Raw genomic sequence first — 14,454 nt, 5'->3', positions numbered from 1 at the left:
TCTCGGGAGCGCCCAACTTCAGCTGCACTGCTCTGACACGACTGAAGCTTTCGCTCTTCGCGGTCTCTATACCCGGCATGCATACGTATCCGGACGCGTTGCATAATTTTAGCACGCTTCCGACGGTCTCGGGAGCGCCCGCCTTCAGCTGGACTGCTCTGACACGACTGAAGATTTCGCTCTTCGCGGTCTCTATGCCCGGCATGCATACGTATCCGCCAGGCGTTGCATAATTCTAGCACGCTTCCGACGGTCTCGGGAGCACCCAAGTTCAGCTGCACTGCTTGACACGACTGAAGCTTTCGCTCTTCGCGGTCTCTATGCCCGGCTTGCATACGTATCCGGCAGGCATTGCTTAGTTCTAGCACGCTTCCGACGGTCTCGGGAGCCCCCAACTTCAGCTGCACTGCTCTGACACGACTGAAGCTTTCGCTCTTCGCGGTCTCTATACCCGGCATGCATACGTATCCGGACGCGTTGCATAATTTTAGCACGCTTCCGACGGTCTCGGGAGCGCCCAACTTCAGCTGCACTGCTCTGACACGGCTGAAGCGTTCGCTCTTCGCGGTCTCTATACTCGGCATGCATACGTATCCGGCAGGCGTTATATAATTCTAGCACGCTTCCGACTGTCTCGGGAGCGCCCAACTTCAGCTGCACTGCTCTGACACGGCTGAAGCTTTCGCTCTTCGCGGTCTCTATACTCGGCATGCATACGTATCCGGCAGGCGTTGCAGAATTCTAGCACGCTTCCGACGGTCACGGGAGCACCAAACTTCAGCTGCACTGCTCTGACACCGCTGAAGCTTTCGCTCTTCGCGGTCTCTATACCCGGCATGCATAGGTATCCGGCAGGCGTTGAATAATTCTAGCACGCTTCCGACGGTCTCGGGAGCGCCCAACTTCAGCTGCAATGCTCTCACACGACTGAAGCTTTCGCTCTTCGCGGTCTCTATACCCGGCATGCATACGTATCCGGCAGGCGTTGCATAATTCTAGCACACGTCCGACGGTCTCGGGAGCGCCCAAGTTCAGCTGCACTGCTCTGACATGACTGAAGCTTTCGCTCTTCGCGGTCTCTATGCCCGGCTTGCATACGTATCCGGCAGGCGTTGCTTAGTTCTAGCACGCTTCCGACGGTCTCAGGAGCACCCAACTTCAGCTGCACTGCTCTGACACGGCTGAAGCTTTCGCTCTTCGCGGTCTCTATACTCGGCATGCATACGTATCCGGCAGGCGTTATATAATGCTAGCACGCTTCCGACTGTCTCGGGAGCGCCCAACTTCAGCTGCACTGCTCTGACACGGCTGAAGCTTTCGCTCTTCGCGGTCTCTATACTCGGCATGCATACGTATCCGGCAGGCGTTGCAGAATGCTAGCACGCTTCCGACGGTCTCGGGAGCACCAAACTTCAGCTGCACTGCTCTGACACCGCTGAAGCTTTCGCTCTTCGCGGTCTCTATACCCGGCATGCATAGGTATCCGGCAGGCGTTGAATAATTCTAGCACGCTTCCGACGGTCTCGGGAGCGCCCAACTTCAGCTGCAATGCTCTCACACGACTGAAGCTTTCGCTCTTCGCGGTCTCTATACCCGGCATGCATATGTATCCTGGCAGGCGTTGCATAATTCTAGCACGCTTCCGACGGTCTCGGAAGCGCCCAACTTCAGCTGCACTGCTCTGACATGACTGAAGCTTTCGCTCTTCGCGGTCTCTATATCCACCCTGCGCATCTAACTCCCGCGCGACGCGCGCGCCACTGGCGGCGGCGCGCGCGTCCCTGTGAGGAAGGCGGGGGCAATCTGACAGCTCGCGCTGTGTTGCGCGCGCCGTCGCGAAGCAGTTGTGCGCCTCCTTTCCGAGCACAAAATGGCTAATAACAACAGCAGGACACATTGCTGTGTAGTAGGATGCAGTAATACGTATCTGAATTCGCCTGGGACAAGGTTTTATGGATTCCCGACGCGACACTGGGAGACGGAACGGCGTGAGCGCTGGATTCGTCTTATTCGTCGCCAAAAGTAAGTTTGAGCTCCTTTTCTTGTTCTCATACCATGCTGTAGACATAGGGACTCGTTGCAGTTTTACAGTGCAGGAAAAATCAAGTTTTTTGGCACTGTCTTGATGCACTTTCGTGAACTTATATGACGATAGATAAAAGCGCCGCAGCATCGTTCCTTGCAAACGTGTAGCGGAGTATCATGTATATTTGTTGTTATTTTGAACTATGCAGCGAAGATGGTACGGATTGGATGCCTTCGAGGAAATCAAAAATATGCAGCAGGCATTTTGTAAGCAATGCTAAATCGAATGAAGAAGGGCACCCATCCTACGACCCAAGCATCTTTCCATCAGCGTACAAAAAAGCAAGCACAAGTGGTTCGTCCGGGCGTCATGACAGGTATGCTGACAAATGTATCAACTTCGGGTTCATTAATGTGTACTTGTTGTTGTGTTTTCGGGGCTAGATATTTTCTCCAAGAACGCGTAATTGGCCTGAAAAACGACAGCAGGCACATGGGTGCATGCAGGTGCGCTTGTAAAACTATCATATGTGTTCGCCACAATCTCGAACGTCTCCATTCCTGTCGTCTTGCTGCACATCTCTTAGACCATTTTAAATGTACTACGCTGCTGTATTTATTCCCCGTTCAGAGCGGCGTGTCACAATACTTTTTTTTTTGCTCCGCCTGGTCGAGAGCTTAGTTGTTTTAATACATTGTGCTGGCGGCGGTGAGCGAAACGTCTGTTCGTTTGACGACTGACCTTGATTTCTTTTCTTTTTGCACTTCCGCTTAGTTTTGTTGCATAATATTTGCAGGCGAAAGGAAAGAGAGAGCAGAAAGCATGATCAGCAGATCGACGATGATCCTCGCCCACTGAATGCAGTTTCACCTGACGCCAACTCTCCACCGAGTGGCGGTGACGAAACTGCGTCACAAAAGAAGTTTGCCGATGTACGTAGGTTTTCCTTCAAACCAGCATTGAGCGTTTGCAAAACTGTGAGAGGTAGCTTATTTGCGCAGCGAAAACCACTTCACCATGGCAGCCAAGCCGGTTCCGGGGACAGAAAATAGGGTGCAGTGCTGTAGACACACATAATTCCTGCACATTTCTGCTATTTGTTGCTTTCGCGATAAAGGTAGTTAAGTGCAGCTCTACCAAGCCATTCCTTAGCAGGTACAACTCACTCTCCCCGCGCTGCAATCGCGAAGGAAGGGTGCGCCAAGGCAATTCATGTCAATGCATACACAGCGTACGGCTTGGACAGATGTCTTAGCGCTGCACCCAACTTCTCTTCCTAGGATAGGCAGCGTCTTCATGGTAGAGTTTTTGCTACGCAGGGAAGTTGACTCACGGAATCTTGAAAAGGATCAGTATGCAAGCAATCCGGAAAATGTTAACAGCAGCCGCTGACCTGCTACTTTTTTTGTATTTCGTGCATTGCAGGCATGCACGATGACCGACATGGAGCCCGAATGCCTTTCCGGGGAATTTACGTTCATCTCGACAACATCAAATTGCAACGCAAGTTGCTGTGTGCACCACAGGACTTCCACCCCCGCTGAACGCGGAACCTCATGTGATTCAGCTCAATTGTGCGACAAAAACGTGGGCCCTGTGCGGAAACAGCCGTACTTTGGAGGTTTTAGGGCACTCCATGGTAATGAGGCTGCGCTGCAATCCTTCACTGCGGTGTCATTTCAGCTTTTTTTCGTTGCTCCTAAGTGTTCTTCCGCCAGGAACGCAAAGGTTAAGGGAGCTTTCCGTTGAGGACAAGCTTCTTTTGTTTTTGATGAAGCTGAAACATGGCTTGCCGTTTTAGTTTCTCGCTTCACTGTTTTGCGTGCACAGCACAACGGCGTCCAGGGTATTCAAGTCTGTTCTTGTGAACATAAAAGTAGCAACGAAAGACTGGATCTATTGGCCGTCACGACTAGCAGTGCAGCGCACAATGCCGCCGAGCTTCAAAAGGCACTACGATACGTGCAGGGCTATTATAGATTGTACTGAAATAGAAACCGAAATGCCGCCAGATGTGGAGACACGCAACCTGTGGTTTTCCCACTACAAGGGCAGGTACACCCTGAAGTATTTAATCTGCATCGCACCGAATGGTGCAATAACTTTCGTATCAGAAGGGTACGGCGGAAGGACTTCGGAGGCGACCATCACAGTGGACGGCAAGCTGTTATCCCTTCTAGAGCCTGGCGATGTCATTCTAGCGGACAAAGGCTTTCCGGGAATTCGCACTGACGTTGGGGTGCAACAGGCGACACTTGTGATGCCACCATTTGCGACGAGTGCCCAGTTTACGGAGTCAGAAGTCGATGCGACGTATGAGACAGCGTCTGTCCGCATTCATGTGGAAAGAGTTATCCAAAGGCTGAAAACGTTCAATATACTTTCCCAAAGAATTCCTCATGAACTGACTGGGTATGTCGATGATATTGTTCATGTGGTCGCTGTGATAACAAACCTAAAGCCAGGAATTTTTGCAAGGAACGAATGCAATATCTCATAAGACACTCTGTTTATTACACTTCTCGGTATGTACATATTGCACAGCTCTGTTTTTGACTCTTTGGTAAATAAACAAATCATGAAAAAACTGAGTATATTTCATGAAAGGATTACTGCACCATTACGTGTTGTAGTATTCTTTCAAGCATGTCAGGTACTTTGCGAAGTAAATCTCCCAGAGCGCCGGAATCGCTTCGGCGAGGTATTCTTCATCCCGGGAAATTTTCATCGTCAGGGAATCAGCTTCCGTGTAGACGTAAAACCAGCACTGTTGAAGCTCCAGGGCGTACAGGGAGATCTGTATTTGAGCGTAGTAAGTGTGCTTTTTTCGCAGCTCCAGAGCATCGTTCTTTTGCAAATATGGCAAAAGTGGATCTGTTGTCAGCGTCTGACCTCTGCGACTGAAGGGGCACTTTATCTCCAAAAGCACAGCCTCGTTCTCGTGCGTCCTGCATTTCAGAACAGAATAATCAAATGCAGCAATGGAAGTTATTGATGTTCTGGCAAAATAGCAAAAAGGTGATATCTTGTACAAAAATTATTATATACTTACAGAAAGATTCCGTCTGGAGAGCACGCTATCCACGACTCCTTGCGTGAAATAACCAGGCCGAACAATAAAACTTCAACGCCGTGTTCATTCTCAAATGCTCGGCGGGCTTTGGGCTCCATCGCGATGCCCTATCGCACGGTTGGCCCTCCGAAGTCTTGCTCGAAAATGAGGGACCTCGCTCTTCTGTCAATATTTTCTGGCCGACAGCAAAGTACTCTGTAGGCCTGAAAAGAAAGCAAATAGCGCACTTCATAAATTTTGCAGGGTTCATTAAATGTAGACGTATTTACACGGAGTTGTATGATACGCTCGGTAAAGAGGAAAAATTCGTTCCAATTGTCTGGCTTGAAACAGCAAAATAAAATTAGAGCTTAGAATAAATATTTTGCAGCCAAAACGATATTTCTGCGCCAAGGGCAAGTTTACTCACATTATCACAATTTTGTTTGCTCACAGCGAACTGCTATTTCCAACCTTTTACTCTGGTATGCGAAAGTTCTTTTATTTCGTAGTGAGTCCTCCGAATCCCCTTTTTTTTGGTGGTTTTTTTTTTCCACCATTGGTGGCCGGCGGGTTTTACTTGGAATTTAAGGCCCTCGGCGGAGCTCGTTCGGCTCCGCAGCTGCCATTCCAAGGACTGTGCCACTGCGGGGCCCACCCTTCGCGACGGCCAACACGCGCGCGCGGTTTCTGGTCTAACAATGGTCAAACCCGTGCGGAAGGCGTTTGCTTGACTCTTGCATTACCTCCTAGACAGGTTTTTAACTCATGGCACATTCAACAGACGCCGAGGAATGCTAATGGATCTCTGGGAACCCTTCCTTCTTCTTGCACCTGCGATTTCCGGTCATTGACTTCGCAACTCGTCCGAGCTCACACCTGAGGAAGCCCAAATTTTGCGCAGCAAAGAATCGCTTACCTTTGTTAAAGTTATGCGCGGAATCCTAGCTCGCTTCGACTGCGCCTTGTCGTCCAGCGTCTTTTTGGACAGTGAAGGCACGTTTTCAGGGGCAACAGCAACATGTTCCTCATAAATCTTTGCCTCCACATCTGAAAGACTGCGTGATAATTTAGTACAGTAATCACATATCCTAATGTCGAAGAATCAGGGCACTTGTCCTAACTGTGTAGAAATTAAACAAACCTTGCAGTGAAATTCCGCTTTTTTAGCACAAGCTTTCCGCAAGAATCCTGCATGAAGTAGCTGGGGTACTCCTTTTCTGAACAATCCCAGTCAAAAAATTTTACGTTGCCGGCAGGAGTTTCAGTGCGCACAGGCGCTTCACCACAGCTTTCATCCTCTTCTGCTTGTAAAAGCTCGTTTATTGGACATTTGATATCCCCAAAATATTGACGCACGTGTTGCAGCGATAACGACCTAGCAGCTGCTGAAAAAATGAAAAAAAAATATGAGCGGCAGATTACACAGCGGGTACATCATTTCAAGGGATAGTTGCAACAGGGAATTTCATATCGAAAACCGAAGGTGCTGCAAACGAGAATGTTATCAAGTCAGGTTTGCGCCGCTCGCTCAAAAACTGCAGTTTTCTAGTTACTTTCAATGTTATGCCGCTTGGCCGTCTTCGAAAGTTTCGGGTAAATCTTCTTAAATGTAGGAACACCCCAGGCTTGCGGTTGGCTCGTTTTAGAGAGCGTTTCACACTGCTCCAAATACACGGCAACGGCAGCAGCGTGTTTGCATTTGCCTGCGACGCCTGCCTTGCAACTGCAGCTCGCGGCAACAAGCTGTCTACTGGAAGATAGCTACATAAAAAAAAATAAAGTAAGATGGCAGCGCTAACAGACATTAGATAGAAATATTTCTTACCGTTAATTTGATGGTTTTCGGTGGCGCAGTGATGCTCGTCTGCGCAATGCACCGGGCTGCTACTTCGCTCCCGTCGCACGACACCACCTCTTTCACGTTGTGTACGTGTCCTGCTTCAAAAAGCTTCTTGCCTTTCTTGATGTTAGCTCCTGTAAAGAATTTTTCCGCATCGTGAATAGCGCGAAATCCCGCCTCTACAATAAGCGGCACGCCGCTGGCAGACGCGATCCCTTCGAAGTCGTGAGGTGAGCCTTCCTGACAGGGACGAGGAACTGGCCGCGAGGGGCGCTGAACGCAGCGTCGACGGTGGCGGTGCCTGGCGGGTGCAGGGTGCCTATACCCGGCATGCATACGTATCCGGCAGGCGTTGCAAAGTTCTAGCACGCTTCCGACGCTCTCGGGAGCGCCCAATATCAGCTGCACTGCTCTGACACGACTGAAGATTTCGCTCTTCGCGGTCTCTATACTCGGCATGCATACGTATCCGGCAGGCGTTGCAGAATTCTAGCACGCTTCCGACGGTCTCGGGAGCACCAAACTTCAGCTGCACTGCTCTGACACCGCTGAAGCTTTCCCTCTTCGCGGTCTCTATACCCGGCATGCATACGTATCCGGCAGGCGTTTCATAGTTCTAGCACGCTTCCGACGGTCTCGGGAGCGCCCAATATCAGCTGCACTGCTCTGACACGACTGAAGATTTCGCTCTTCGCGGTCTCTATACCCGGCATGCATACGTATCCGGAAGGCGTTGCATAATTCTAGCACGCTTCCGGCGGTCTCGGGAGCACCCAACATCAGCTGCACTGCTCTGACACGACTGAAGCTTTCGCTCTTCGAGGTCTCAATACTCGGCATGCATACGTATCCGGCAGGCGTTGCATAATTCTAGCACACTTCCGACGGTCTCGGGAGCGCCCAAGTTCAGCTGCACTGCTCTGACATGAGTGAAGCTTTCGCTCTTCGCGGTCTCTATACCCGGCATGCATACGTATCCGGAAGGCGTTGCATAATTCTAGCACGCTTCCGGCGGTCTCGGGAGCACCCAACATCAGCTGCACTGCTCTGACACGGCTGAAGCTTTCGCTCTTCGCGGTCTCTATACTCGGCATGCATACGTATCCGGCAGGCGTTGCATAATTCTAGCACACTTCCGACGGTCTCGGGAGCGCCCAAGTTCAGCTGCACTGCTCTTACATGACTGAAGCTTTCGCTCTTCGCGGTCTCTATACCCGGCATGCATACGTATCCGGCAGGCGTTGCAAAGTTCTAGCACGCTTCCGACGGTCTCGGGAGCGCCCAATATCAGCTGCACTGCTCTGACACGACTGAAGATTTCGCTCTTCGCGGTCTCTATACCCGGCATGCATACGTATCCGGAAGGGGTTGCATAATTCTAGCACGCTTCCGGCGGTCTCGGGAGCACCCAACATCAGCTGCACTGCTCTGACACGACTGAAGCTTTCGCTCTTCGCGGTCTGTATACCCGGCATGCACACTTATCCGGCAGGCGTTTCATAATTCTAGCATGCTTCCGACGGTCTCGGGAGCGCCCAACATCAGCTGCACTACCCTGACACGACTGAAGCTTTTGCTCTTCGCGGTCTCTATACCCGGCATGCATGCGTATCCGGCAGGCGTTGCATAATTCTAGCACGCTCCCGACGGTCTCGGGAGCGCCCAACTTCAGCTGCAATGCTCTCACAGGACTGAAGCTTTCGCTCTTCGCTTTCTGTATACCCGGCATGCATACGTATCCGGCAGCCGTTGCATAATTCTAGCACGCTTCCGACCGTCTCGGGAGCGCCCAACTTCAGCTGCACTGCTCTGACACGACTGAAGCTTTCGCCCTTCGCGGTCTCTATACCCGGCATGCATAGGTATCCGGCAGGCGTTGCATAGTTCTAGCACGCTTCCGACTGTCTCGGGAGCGCCCAACTTCAGCTGCACTGCTCTGACACGGCTGAAGCTTTCGCTCTTCGCGGTCTCTATACTCGGCATGCATACGTATCCGGCAGGCGTTGCAGAATTCTAGCACGCTTCCGACGGTCACGGGAGCACCAAACTTCAGCTGCACTGCTCTGACACCGCTGAAGCTTTCGCTCTTCGCGGTCTCTATACCCGGCATGCATAGGTATCCGGCAGGCGTTGAATAATTCTAGCACGCTTCCGACGGTCTCGGGAGCGCCCAACTTCAGCTGCAATGCTCTCACACGACTGAAGCTTTCGCTCTTCGCGGTCTCTATACCCGGCATGCATACGTATCCGGCAGGCGTTGCATAATTCTAGCACACGTCCGACGGTCTCGGGAGCGCCCAAGTTCAGCTGCACTGCTCTGACATGACTGAAGCTTTCGCTCTTCGCGGTCTCTATGCCCGGCTTGCATACGTATCCGGCAGGCGTTGCTTAGTTCTAGCACGCTTCCGACGGTCTCAGGAGCACCCAACTTCAGCTGCACTGCTCTGACACGGCTGAAGCTTTCGCTCTTCGCGGTCTCTATACTCGGCATGCATACGTATCCGGCAGGCGTTATATAATGCTAGCACGCTTCCGACTGTCTCGGGAGCGCCCAACTTCAGCTGCACTGCTCTGACACGGCTGAAGCTTTCGCTCTTCGCGGTCTCTATACTCGGCATGCATACGTATCCGGCAGGCGTTGCAGAATGCTAGCACGCTTCCGACGGTCTCGGGAGCACCAAACTTCAGCTGCACTGCTCTGACACCGCTGAAGCTTTCGCTCTTCGCGGTCTCTATACCCGGCATGCATAGGTATCCGGCAGGCGTTGAATAATTCTAGCACGCTTCCGACGGTCTCGGGAGCGCCCAACTTCAGCTGCAATGCTCTCACACGACTGAAGCTTTCGCTCTTCGCGGTCTCTATACCCGGCATGCATACGTATCCGGCAGGCGTTGCATAATTCTAGCACACTTCCGACGGTCTCGGGAGCGCCCAAGTTCAGCTGCACTGCTCTGACATGACTGAAGCTTTCGCTCTTCGCGGTCTCTATAGGCACCCTGCGCATCTAACTCCCGCGCGACGCGCGCGCCACTGGCGGCGGCGCGCGCGTCCCTGTCAGGAAGGCGGGGGCAATCTGACAGCTCGCGCTGTGTTGCGCGCGCCGTCGCGAAGCAGTTGTGCGCCTCCTTTCCGAGCACAAAATGGCTAATAACAACAGCAGGACACATTGCTGTGTAGTAGGATGCAGTAATACGTATCTGAATTCGCCTGGGACAAGGTTTTATGGATTCCCGACGCGACACTGGGAGACGGAACGGCGTGAGCGCTGGATTCGTCTTATTCGTCGCCAAAAGTAAGTTTGAGCTCCTTTTCTTGTTCTCATACCATGCTGTAGACATAGGGACTCGTTGCAGTTTTACAGTGCAGGAAAAATCAAGTTTTTTGGCACTGTCTTGATGCACTTTCGTGAACTTATATGACGATAGATAAAAGCGCCGCAGCATCGTTCCTTGCAAACGTGTAGCGGAGTATCATGTATATTTGTTGTTATTTTGAACTATGCAGCGAAGATGGTACGGATTGGATGCCTTCGAGGAAATCAAAAATATGCAGCAGGCATTTTGTAAGCAATGCTAAATCGAATGAAGAAGGGCACCCATCCTACGACCCAAGCATCTTTCCATCAGCGTACAAAAAAGCAAGCACAAGTGGTTCGTCCGGGCGTCATGACAGGTATGCTGACAAATGTATCAACTTCGGGTTCATTAATGTGTACTTGTTGTTGTGTTTTCGGGGCTAGATATTTTCTCCAAGAACGCGTAATTGGCCTGAAAAACGACAGCAGGCACATGGGTGCATGCAGGTGCGCTTGTAAAACTATCATATGTGTTCGCCACAATCTCGAACGTCTCCATTCCTGTCGTCTTGCTGCACATCTCTTAGACCATTTTAAATGTACTACGCTGCTGTATTTATTCCCCGTTCAGAGCGGCGTGTCACAATACTTTTTTTTTTGCTCCGCCTGGTCGAGAGCTTAGTTGTTTTAATACATTGTGCTGGCGGCGGTGAGCGAAACGTCTGTTCGTTTGACGACTGACCTTGATTTCTTTTCTTTTTGCACTTCCGCTTAGTTTTGTTGCATAATATTTGCAGGCGAAAGGAAAGAGAGAGCAGAAAGCATGATCAGCAGATCGACGATGATCCTCGCCCACTGAATGCAGTTTCACCTGACGCCAACTCTCCACCGAGTGGCGGTGACGAAACTGCGTCACAAAAGAAGTTTGCCGATGTACGTAGGTTTTCCTTCAAACCAGCATTGAGCGTTTGCAAAACTGTGAGAGGTAGCTTATTTGCGCAGCGAAAACCACTTCACCATGGCAGCCAAGCCGGTTCCGGGGACAGAAAATAGGGTGCAGTGCTGTAGACACACATAATTCCTGCACATTTCTGCTATTTGTTGCTTTCGCGATAAAGGTAGTTAAGTGCAGCTCTACCAAGCCATTCCTTAGCAGGTACAACTCACTCTCCCCGCGCTGCAATCGCGAAGGAAGGGTGCGCCAAGGCAATTCATGTCAATGCATACACAGCGTACGGCTTGGACAGATGTCTTAGCGCTGCACCCAACTTCTCTTCCTAGGATAGGCAGCGTCTTCATGGTAGAGTTTTTGCTACGCAGGGAAGTTGACTCACGGAATCTTGAAAAGGATCAGTATGCAAGCAATCCGGAAAATGTTAACAGCAGCCGCTGACCTGCTACTTTTTTTGTATTTCGTGCATTGCAGGCATGCACGATGACCGACATGGAGCCCGAATGCCTTTCCGGGGAATTTACGTTCATCTCGACAACATCAAATTGCAACGCAAGTTGCTGTGTGCACCACAGGACTTCCACCCCCGCTGAACGCGGAACCTCATGTGATTCAGCTCAATTGTGCGACAAAAACGTGGGCCCTGTGCGGAAACAGCCGTACTTTGGAGGTTTTAGGGCACTCCATGGTAATGAGGCTGCGCTGCAATCCTTCACTGCGGTGTCATTTCAGCTTTTTTCGTTGCTCCTAAGTGTTCTTCCGCCAGGAACGCAAAGGTTAAGGGAGCTTTCCGTTGAGGACAAGCTTCTTTTGTTTTTGATGAAGCTGAAACATGGCTTGCCGTTTTAGTTTCTCGCTTCACTGTTTTGCGTGCACAGCACAACGGCGTCCAGGGTATTCAAGTCTGTTCTTGTGAACATAAAAGTAGCAACGAAAGACTGGATCTATTGGCCGTCACGACTAGCAGTGCAGCGCACAATGCCGCCGAGCTTCAAAAGGCACTACGATACGTGCAGGGCTATTATAGATTGTACTGAAATAGAAACCGAAATGCCGCCAGATGTGGAGACACGCAACCTGTGGTTTTCCCACTACAAGGGCAGGTACACCCTGAAGTATTTAATCTGCATCGCACCGAATGGTGCAATAACTTTCGTATCAGAAGGGTACGGCGGAAGGACTTCGGAGGCGACCATCACAGTGGACGGCAAGCTGTTATCCCTTCTAGAGCCTGGCGATGTCATTCTAGCGGACAAAGGCTTTCCGGGAATTCGCACTGACGTTGGGGTGCAACAGGCGACACTTGTGATGCCACCATTTGCGACGAGTGCCCAGTTTACGGAGTCAGAAGTCGATGCGACGTATGAGACAGCGTCTGTCCGCATTCATGTGGAAAGAGTTATCCAAAGGCTGAAAACGTTCAATATACTTTCCCAAAGAATTCCTCATGAACTGACTGGGTATGTCGATGATATTGTTCATGTGGTCGCTGTGATAACAAACCTAAAGCCAGGAATTTTTGCAAGGAACGAATGCAATATCTCATAAGACACTCTGTTTATTACACTTCTCGGTATGTACATATTGCACAGCTCTGTTTTTGACTCTTTGGTAAATAAACAAATCATGAAAAAACTGAGTATATTTCATGAAAGGATTACTGCACCATTACGTGTTGTAGTATTCTTTCAAGCATGTCAGGTACTTTGCGAAGTAAATCTCCCAGAGCGCCGGAATCGCTTCGGCGAGGTATTCTTCATCCCGGGAAATTTTCATCGTCAGGGAATCAGCTTCCGTGTAGACGTAAAACCAGCACTGTTGAAGCTCCAGGGCGTACAGGGAGATCTGTATTTGAGCGTAGTAAGTGTGCTTTTTTCGCAGCTCCAGAGCATCGTTCTTTTGCAAATATGGCAAAAGTGGATCTGTTGTCAGCGTCTGACCTCTGCGACTGAAGGGGCACTTTATCTCCAAAAGCACAGCCTCGTTCTCGTGCGTCCTGCATTTCAGAACAGAATAATCAAATGCAGCAATGGAAGTTATTGATGTTCTGGCAAAATAGCAAAAAGGTGATATCTTGTACAAAAATTATTATATACTTACAGAAAGATTCCGTCTGGAGAGCACGCTATCCACGACTCCTTGCGTGAAATAACCAGGCCGAACAATAAAACTTCAACGCCGTGTTCATTCTCAAATGCTCGGCGGGCTTTGGGCTCCATCGCGATGCCCTATCGCACGGTTGGCCCTCCGAAGTCTTGCTCGAAAATGAGGGACCTCGCTCTTCTGTCAATATTTTCTGGCCGACAGCAAAGTACTCTGTAGGCCTGAAAAGAAAGCAAATAGCGCACTTCATAAATTTTGCAGGGTTCATTAAATGTAGACGTATTTACACGGAGTTGTATGATACGCTCGGTAAAGAGGAAAAATTCGTTCCAATTGTCTGGCTTGAAACAGCAAAATAAAATTAGAGCTTAGAATAAATATTTTGCAGCCAAAACGATATTTCTGCGCCAAGGGCAAGTTTACTCACATTATCACAATTTTGTTTGCTCACAGCGAACTGCTATTTCCAACCTTTTACTCTGGTATGCGAAAGTTCTTTTATTTCGTAGTGAGTCCTCCGAATCCCCTTTTTTTTGGTGGTTTTTTTTTTCCACCATTGGTGGCCGGCGGGTTTTACTTGGAATTTAAGGCCCTCGGCGGAGCTCGTTCGGCTCCGCAGCTGCCATTCCAAGGACTGTGCCACTGCGGGGCCCACCCTTCGCGACGGCCAACACGCGCGCGCGGTTTCTGGTCTAACAATGGTCAAACCCGTGCGGAAGGCGTTTGCTTGACTCTTGCATTACCTCCTAGACAGGTTTTTAACTCATGGCACATTCAACAGACGCCGAGGAATGCTAATGGATCTCTGGGAACCCTTCCTTCTTCTTGCACCTGCGATTTCCGGTCATTGACTTCGCAACTCGTCCGAGCTCACACCTGAGGAAGCCCAAATTTTGCGCAGCAAAGAATCGCTTACCTTTGTTAAAGTTATGCGCGGAATCCTAGCTCGCTTCGACTGCGCCTTGTCGTCCAGCGTCTTTTTGGACAGTGAAGGCACGTTTTCAGGGGCAACAGCAACATGTTCCTCATAAATCTTTGCCTCCACATCTGAAAGACTGCGTGATAATTTAGTACAGTAATCACATATCCTAATGTCGAAGAATCAGGGCACTTGTCCTAACTGTGTAGAAATTAAACAAACCTTGCAGTGAAATTCCGCTTTTTTAGCACAAGCTTTCCGCA

The 14,454-nt window shown here is 50.2% G+C and overlaps 1 protein-coding gene and 2 pseudogenes across 5 annotated transcripts in view; all 3 read left to right on the top strand.

Annotated features, from left to right (window-relative positions):
• LOC144122121 (rifampicin phosphotransferase-like) overlaps positions 1 to 14,454 on the top strand; it is a 798,972-nt gene that overhangs the window by 356,524 nt on the left and 427,994 nt on the right. The window lies entirely within an intron of this gene.
• On the top strand, positions 1,810 to 4,675 carry LOC144119444 (uncharacterized; annotated as a pseudogene). Its single transcript, XR_013312370.1, has 4 exons — positions 1,810 to 2,022; positions 2,235 to 2,402; positions 2,823 to 2,958; positions 3,452 to 4,675. The product of XR_013312370.1 is annotated as an uncharacterized LOC144119444 (transcript).
• LOC144119443 (uncharacterized) lies at positions 10,002 to 12,866 on the top strand (annotated as a pseudogene).

This window comes from Amblyomma americanum, chromosome 2, assembly GCF_052857255.1.
Source record: "Amblyomma americanum isolate KBUSLIRL-KWMA chromosome 2, ASM5285725v1, whole genome shotgun sequence".
NCBI lineage: Eukaryota > Metazoa > Arthropoda > Arachnida > Ixodida > Ixodidae > Amblyomma > Amblyomma americanum.
Note: the sequence above shows the minus strand (reverse complement) of the source record. Positions and strands in the feature narration are given on the sequence as shown.